This window comes from Balaenoptera ricei, chromosome 9 (assembly GCF_028023285.1).
Source record: "Balaenoptera ricei isolate mBalRic1 chromosome 9, mBalRic1.hap2, whole genome shotgun sequence".
NCBI classification, from domain to species: Eukaryota; Metazoa; Chordata; class Mammalia; order Artiodactyla; family Balaenopteridae; genus Balaenoptera; species Balaenoptera ricei.
This window is the reverse complement of record NC_082647.1, coordinates 77,030,789-77,037,605: the sequence shown is the minus strand read 5'-3', so window position 1 is coordinate 77,037,605 and position 6,817 is coordinate 77,030,789. Positions and strand designations below refer to the sequence as shown.

Here is a 6,817-nt window from a genome sequence, read left to right as displayed (position 1 = left end):
TTCATGAGCTCACTGGCCATGGGTATATTTTCTTTGGAGAAATGTCTATTCAAGTCCTTCGCTCATGTTCACATTGAACCATTTGGGGTTTTTCTCTTGAGTTGTAAGAGTGTTTTATATTGTCTAGATACTAGACTCTCGCAAATATTTTCTCCTATTCTGTGATTTGTATTTTCACTCTGTTGATAGTGTCCTTTGATACCCCAAATTTTAAAATTTTTAAATTTTTGGGGGGGCTTCCCTGGTGGTGCAGTGGTTAAGAATCCGCCTGCCAATGCAGGAGACATGGGTTTAAGCCCTGGGTCCGGGAAGATCCCACATGTTGTGGAGCAACTAAGCCCGTGCACCACAACTACTGAGCCTGCACTGTAGAGTCCGTGAGCCACAACTACTGAAGCCCGCGCTCCTAGAGCCCATGGTCCGCAACAAGAGAAGCCACTGCAATGAGAAACCCACGCACTGCATCGAAGAGTAGTCCCTGCTCTCCGCAACTAGACAAAGCCCATGCACAGCAACGAAGACCCAACACAGCCAAAAATAAATAAATTTATTTTTTTAAAAAAAGAAAGAGCTCTTTTAGCACCATCTGCTCACCATACCGCTTTCTGCTCCTCCCGTCGCCGTCCTGAGTCACTGCCTGCACAGCTCCTGCCGCCTGGCTCCCCATGCTAGCCACCGATATTTGGCGCTCATACAACATGGCAGACATCGACAACAAAGAACAGTCTGAACTTGATAAAGATTTGGATGATGTTGAAGAAGTAGAAGAAGAAGAAACTGGTGAAGAAACAAAAATCAAAGCGTGTCAGCTGACTGTTCAGATGACGCAAAATCCTCAGATTCTTGCAGCCCTTCAAGAAAGACTTGATGGTCTGGTAGAAACACCAACAGGATACATTGAAAGCTTGCCTAGGGTAGTTAAAAGACGCGTGAATGCTCTCAAAAACCTTCAAGTTAAATGTGCACAGATAGAAGCCAAGTTCTATGAGGAAGTTCATGATCTTGAAAGAAAGTATGCTGTTCTCTATCAACCTCTATTTGATAAGCGATTTGAGATCATCAATGCCATTTATGAACCTACAGAAGAAGAATGTGAATGGAAACCAGACGAGGAAGATGAAATTTCAGAGGAACTAAAAGAAAAGGCCAAGATTGAAGATGAGAAGAAGGATGAAGAAAAAGAAGACCCCAAAGGAATTCCTGACTTTTGGTTGACCGTTTTTAAGAATGTTGATTTGCTCAGTGATATGGTTCAGGAACATGATGAATCTATTCTGAAGCACTTGAAAGATATTAAAGTGAAGTTCTCAGATGCTGGTCAGCCTATGAGTTTTGTCTTAGAATTTCACTTTGAACCCAATGAATATTTCACAAATGAAGTGTTGACAAAGACGTATAGGATGAGGTCAGAACCAGATGATTCTGATCCTTTTTCTTTTGATGGACCAGAAATTATGGGTTGTACAGGGTGCCAGATAGATTGGAAAAAAGGGAAGAATGTCACTTTGAAAACCATTAAGAAGAAGCAGAAACACACGGGACGTGGGACAGTTCGTACTGTGACCAAAACAGTTTCTAATGACTCTTTAATTTTTTTGCCCCTCCTGAAGTTCCTGAGAGTGGAGATCTGGATGATGCTGCTGAAGTTATCCTTGCTGAGGACTTTGAAATTGGTCACTTTTTACGTGAGCGCATAATCCCAAGATCAGTGTTATACTTTATGGGAGAAGCTATTGAAGATGATGATGATGATTATGATGAAGAAGGTGAAGAAGCGGATGAGGAAGGGGAAGAAGAAGGAGATGAGGAAAATGATCCAGACTATGACCCAAAGAAGGATCAAAACCCAGCAGAGTGCAAGCAGCAGTGAAGCACGATGGTCTACCTTCTGCTTCCCTGGAAAGGATGAATTTGCATCATTTCACAAGCCTATTTCAAGTTTTTTGTTGTTTGTTTGCTCGTTTTTGTTTTTGCAGCCTAAAATAAAAATGTCAAATATAATGAAAAAAAGAAAAAAAGAAAAAAGAAAGAGAGAGAGAGGGAGAAAGAAAGAGAGAGAGTGCTTGCTCCGGCAGCACACATACTAAAATTGGAACGATACAGAGAAGATTAGCATGGCCCCTCTGCAAGGATGACACGCAAATTTGTGAAGCGTTCCATATTTTTGAAAAACAAATACCATATGCTAACACATATATATGGAATCTTAAAAAAAAAAAAAAAGGTTATAAAGAACCTAGGGGCAGGACAGGAATAAAGGCGCAGATGTAGAGAATGGACTTGAGGACGCAGGGAGGGGGAAGGGTAAGCTGGGACGAAGTGAGAGAGTGGCATGGACATAGATACACTACCAAATGTCAAATAGATAGCTAGTGGGAAGCAGCTGCATAGCACAGGGAGATCAGCTCAGTGCTTTGTGACCACCTAGAGGGGTGGGATAGGGAGGGTGGGAGGGAGACGCAAGAAGGAGGGGATATGGGGATATATGTATACGTACAGCTGATTCACTTTGTTATACAGCAGAAACTAACACATCACTGTAAAGCAATTATACTCCAATAAAGATGTTAAAAAATAAAATAAAATAAAATAAAAACAAAAATACACCTTTAAAAAAGAAAGAAAGAGACAGAGAGAGGAAGGAAGGAAGGGCGCGGAAGGGAGGAAGGGCAGAAGGGAGAAAGAGAAAGATAAAGAGAGGGTAGGAAAAATTGGATCATTGTAAATAAAAGAGATTAAAGACAAAATGAGAAAAAGCAATCTTGGTGCTTGATTAGATCCAGATTTTAACAAAAAAATTTAAACGAGTTTTGGGACAATAGTGGAAATTCGATGATGAACTATTAGGTAGTATTAGGCAATTATTGTTAAAGTTTAGGTGTGATGATGGTATTGTAGGAAATAATATTGCAGTTATATAAGAAAAGTCATTTTTAAAGAGATGCATGTTGAAACAGTTATGCAATATCAGAATATTTCAATTTAATTTAAAACACTTCAGCATTATACCAGACTCTCTTTTTTGTGTGCATGTTTAAAGCAAACACTAAAACTCTGTATGTTAAAAAAAGCTATCACTGCAAATAATGACCTTTTTGGACAGTCCTGCCGCACTGTCAAAACAATATAAACTATTCTGTGTGTTTGCTTTTACTTTGCTTTTATGAAAAGTTTGTGTGATCTCAACACTTTAGTTCTTAGTTAAAACAAGCAAGTTTTGAGTGACTGGACATTAATCTTGGATCTGCTCACTTGAGCTCTGTATCTGCAATGCCAGAGGCTTGCTGGGGGCACTGGAGCCTAAGTGGTTAGAAGTGTTAATCCGCCCAACTTTAAATCCCAACTCTGCCTTGTGCCAGCTGACTGGCTCACCTTGAACAAGTTACTCTACCACTCTCAGTCTCAGTTTTCTAAAAAATGGAGGTAATAATATTAATTATTCTTCAGGTTCCTGTAATAAGTGAGATAAACTATGTTGATTTCTTAGTACAGTGCCTGATACATGGTGAGGACCCAAAGGTATTATTATTGCTACAAGACCTTGGGTGGGCCACACAACTTCTGCCTCTGTGAAACCAATAAATTGGATTAGATTATTTCTAAACTTGTTTCCATCTCTCTGTTGGTGTAAGTGACTTCCCCTCCCTGAGCCTTCATGTCTGCATTTAAAATGAGGAGACTAGGGACTTCCCTGGTGGCGCAGTGGTTAAGAATCCGCCTGCCAATGCAGGGGACACGGGTTCGAACTCTGGTCCGGGAAGATACCACATGCTGCAGAGCAACTAAGCCCGTGTGCCACAGCTACTGAGCCTGCATGCCACAACTACTGAGCCCACGTGCCTAGAGCCCGTGCTCTGCAACAAGAGAAGCCACTGCAATGAGAAGCCTGTGCACCACAACGAAGAGTAGCCCCCGCTCACCACAAGTAGAGAAAGCCCACGTGCAGCAACGAAGATCCAAGGCAGCCAAAAATAAATAAATAAATAAATTTTAAAAAATAAAAATAAAAGTAAAATAAATAAAATGAGGAGACTAGAGGAATTCCCTGGTGGTCCAGTGGTTAAGACTCAGGCTTTCACTGACAAGGGTCTGGGTTTGGTCCCTGGTCAGGGTACTAAGGTCCCTCAAGCCGCTCGGCACGGCCAAAAAATAAATAAAACCTTTTAATAAAAATAAAAATAGGGCTTCCCTGGTGGTGCAGTGGTTGAGAATCTGCCTGCCAATGCAGGGGACACGGGTTCAAGCCCTCGTCTGGGAAGATCCCACATGCCATGGAGCAATTGGGCCCGTGAGCCACAACTACTGAGCCTGCGCGTCTGGAGCCTGTGCTCCGCAACAAGAGAGGCCGCGACAGTGAGAGGCCCAGCACTGCAATGAAGAGTGGCCCCTGCTCGCCGCAACTAGAGAAAGCCCTCGCACAGAAACGAAGACCCAACACAGCCAAAAATAAAATAAAATAAATAAATAAATTTAAACAAAATAAAAAAATAAAATGAGGAGACTGGAGATACCATCTATTTCTAACATCTCTGACCATAAAGGATCCTCTTCTAAACTTCCATGAACACAGATCTGAACAGGGGAGTTAGACTCAAATAACCAAAACCTCCTCACCTGCTAAGACTGAGAAGGTAAGCTTGGGGAGAGGAAAGATACTTACATACTTTCAACTCCTCCCAAAGTCTGCCTGAGTTTTGATGCTTTATTAAATGAGAAAATGTGCATAAAATGGTTAGTACATAGACGGTATAGCTGGTATGGATGACACCATGATGATAGCAGAGATGGTATGATGATGATAATGAGGAGGGAACTAGGAAGATTGCTCTTTTCCTTTGTCAGGAAGTCAGTAATAAAAAGGTATCATTTCCCCATAAAATGGATAGCGGTTACTGAGGCTAACTTTAAAAATATATAAAAATGTATAGGAAGGGGACTTGCCCTATCAGACATTAAAACTTAAAAGTGTTTATAATTAAAACAGTGTGGTACTGATGCATGAATAGACAAACAGACTGAGGGAACAGAATAGAAAATGCAGAAATAAAATTTAATGCATAAGGAAATTTAGCATATAATAAAGGTGGCATCTTACATCACTGCAGCAAAGATGAGATTTTTAATAAATGGTGCTGAGACAACTGGGTAGCCATTTGGAAAAAGGTAAAATTAGATCCATATGTCATACCGTACATGAGAATAAACTCCAAACGGATCAAGAACCTAAATGTAGGGACTTCCCTGGTGGCACAGTGGTTAAGAATCTGCCTGCCTGCCAATGCAGGGGACACGGGTTCGAGCCCTGGTCTGGGAAGATCCCACATGCCGCGGAGCCACTGGGCCCGTGAGCCACAACTACTGAGCCTGCGCATCTGGAGCCTGTGCTCCGCAACAAGAGAGGCCGCGATAGTGAGAGGCCCGCACACCGCGATGAAAAGTGGCCCCTGCTTGCCGCAACTGGAGGAAGCCCTCGCATAGAAACGAAGACCCAACACAGCCATAAATAAATAAATAAATAAATAAATAAATAAAAAGAATCTGCCTGCCAATGCAGGGGACATGGGTTCAAGCCCTGGTCCGGGAAGATCCCACATGTCACAGAGCAACTAAGCGTGTGCGCCACAACTACCGAGCCTGCGCTCTAGAGCCCACACACCTAGAGCCCGTGCTCTGCAACAAGAGAAGCCACTGCAATGAGAAGCCTGTGCACTGCAACGAAGAGTAGCCCCCACTCGCCACAACTAGAGAAAGCCCGTGCGCAGCAACGAAGACCCAACGCAGCCATAAATAAATAAATTTATAAAAAAAAAGAAAGAAAAAGAACCTAAATGTAAAATATGAAACTACACAGCTATTGGAAGAAAACATGAGTGAACTCCCCTTTAACCTCAGTGTAAGGGAAGGTATTCTATGATTCAAAATCCAAAGGCAATAATAAGAGAATAAATCTGACTATGTAAAACAACTGTATGCAAAAAATACCATAAACAAAACCAAAAGACAACTCACAAACTAGGAGAAAATTCTTGCAACATACATCACAGATAAAAGGGTAATATTCTTAATACATAAAGAACTCTTGAAAGTTGAGGGACAAATCCAATAGAAAAATGGAAAAGAGACATGAACAGACAATACACAAAGAGACCTAAATATATATGTTTAAACATAAAAAAATTTAAACTAACTCATAAATAGAGAGTTCACTTAAAGAGACTCTCTATGGACAAATCTGGGACAATTTGAGTAACAAAATAATGATAGCAATAGATTAGAACACAGAATAAAATAAATAGCCATGAGCTCATACTGATAAAAATGAATAATAAATAAATTGAATGAATAATGGGAGAAGAGAGAAAGATCTTCCTTAGAGTAGAATTCCAATTAATAAATGTAGAAGGAATGATGGCAACAGAAAACCATTTGACAAATAGCGTGGTAATACTTGTTGCTGGCAAGAAAGTATTAGGAGAAGCAAGGTATTTAGTCTCAAAAACATCTCCCCACAAAACACTCTTTTTCATTACAAAGAGAAAGAAAGTGATTTTACAGTGGAGAAATCCAGCAAATATCACTTGATAAACAGTGATTGAGGTTAACATCACCAGTAGTGAGACATACTGACATCATGTATTGTACCTTCAGATATGATGAACTGAGATGAACGCAACATAACTTCTGTGATATTTTTGCCAAAATACATAACCTTAAATTAATCAGGAGAAATGTCAGACAACCCAATTTGAGTTATGTCTACAAAACAGCTGGGCAGTATTCTTCAAAACTTTCAGTGACTGAAAGTAAAAGACAAAGA

At 40.6% G+C, this 6,817-nt stretch overlaps 1 non-coding gene and 1 pseudogene across 1 annotated transcript; both read left to right on the top strand.

The window, feature by feature from the left end:
* The first annotated feature begins 609 nt into the window (after nt 1-609).
* Nucleotides 610-2,004, top strand: LOC132371564 (nucleosome assembly protein 1-like 1; annotated as a pseudogene).
* Nucleotides 2,005-2,059: 55 nt separating this feature from the next.
* Nucleotides 2,060-2,166, top strand: LOC132372288 (U6 spliceosomal RNA). The gene has a single exon (XR_009505156.1). It is a non-coding gene; the product is annotated as a U6 spliceosomal RNA (small nuclear RNA).
* The last annotated feature ends 4,651 nt before the right edge of the window (nt 2,167-6,817 follow it).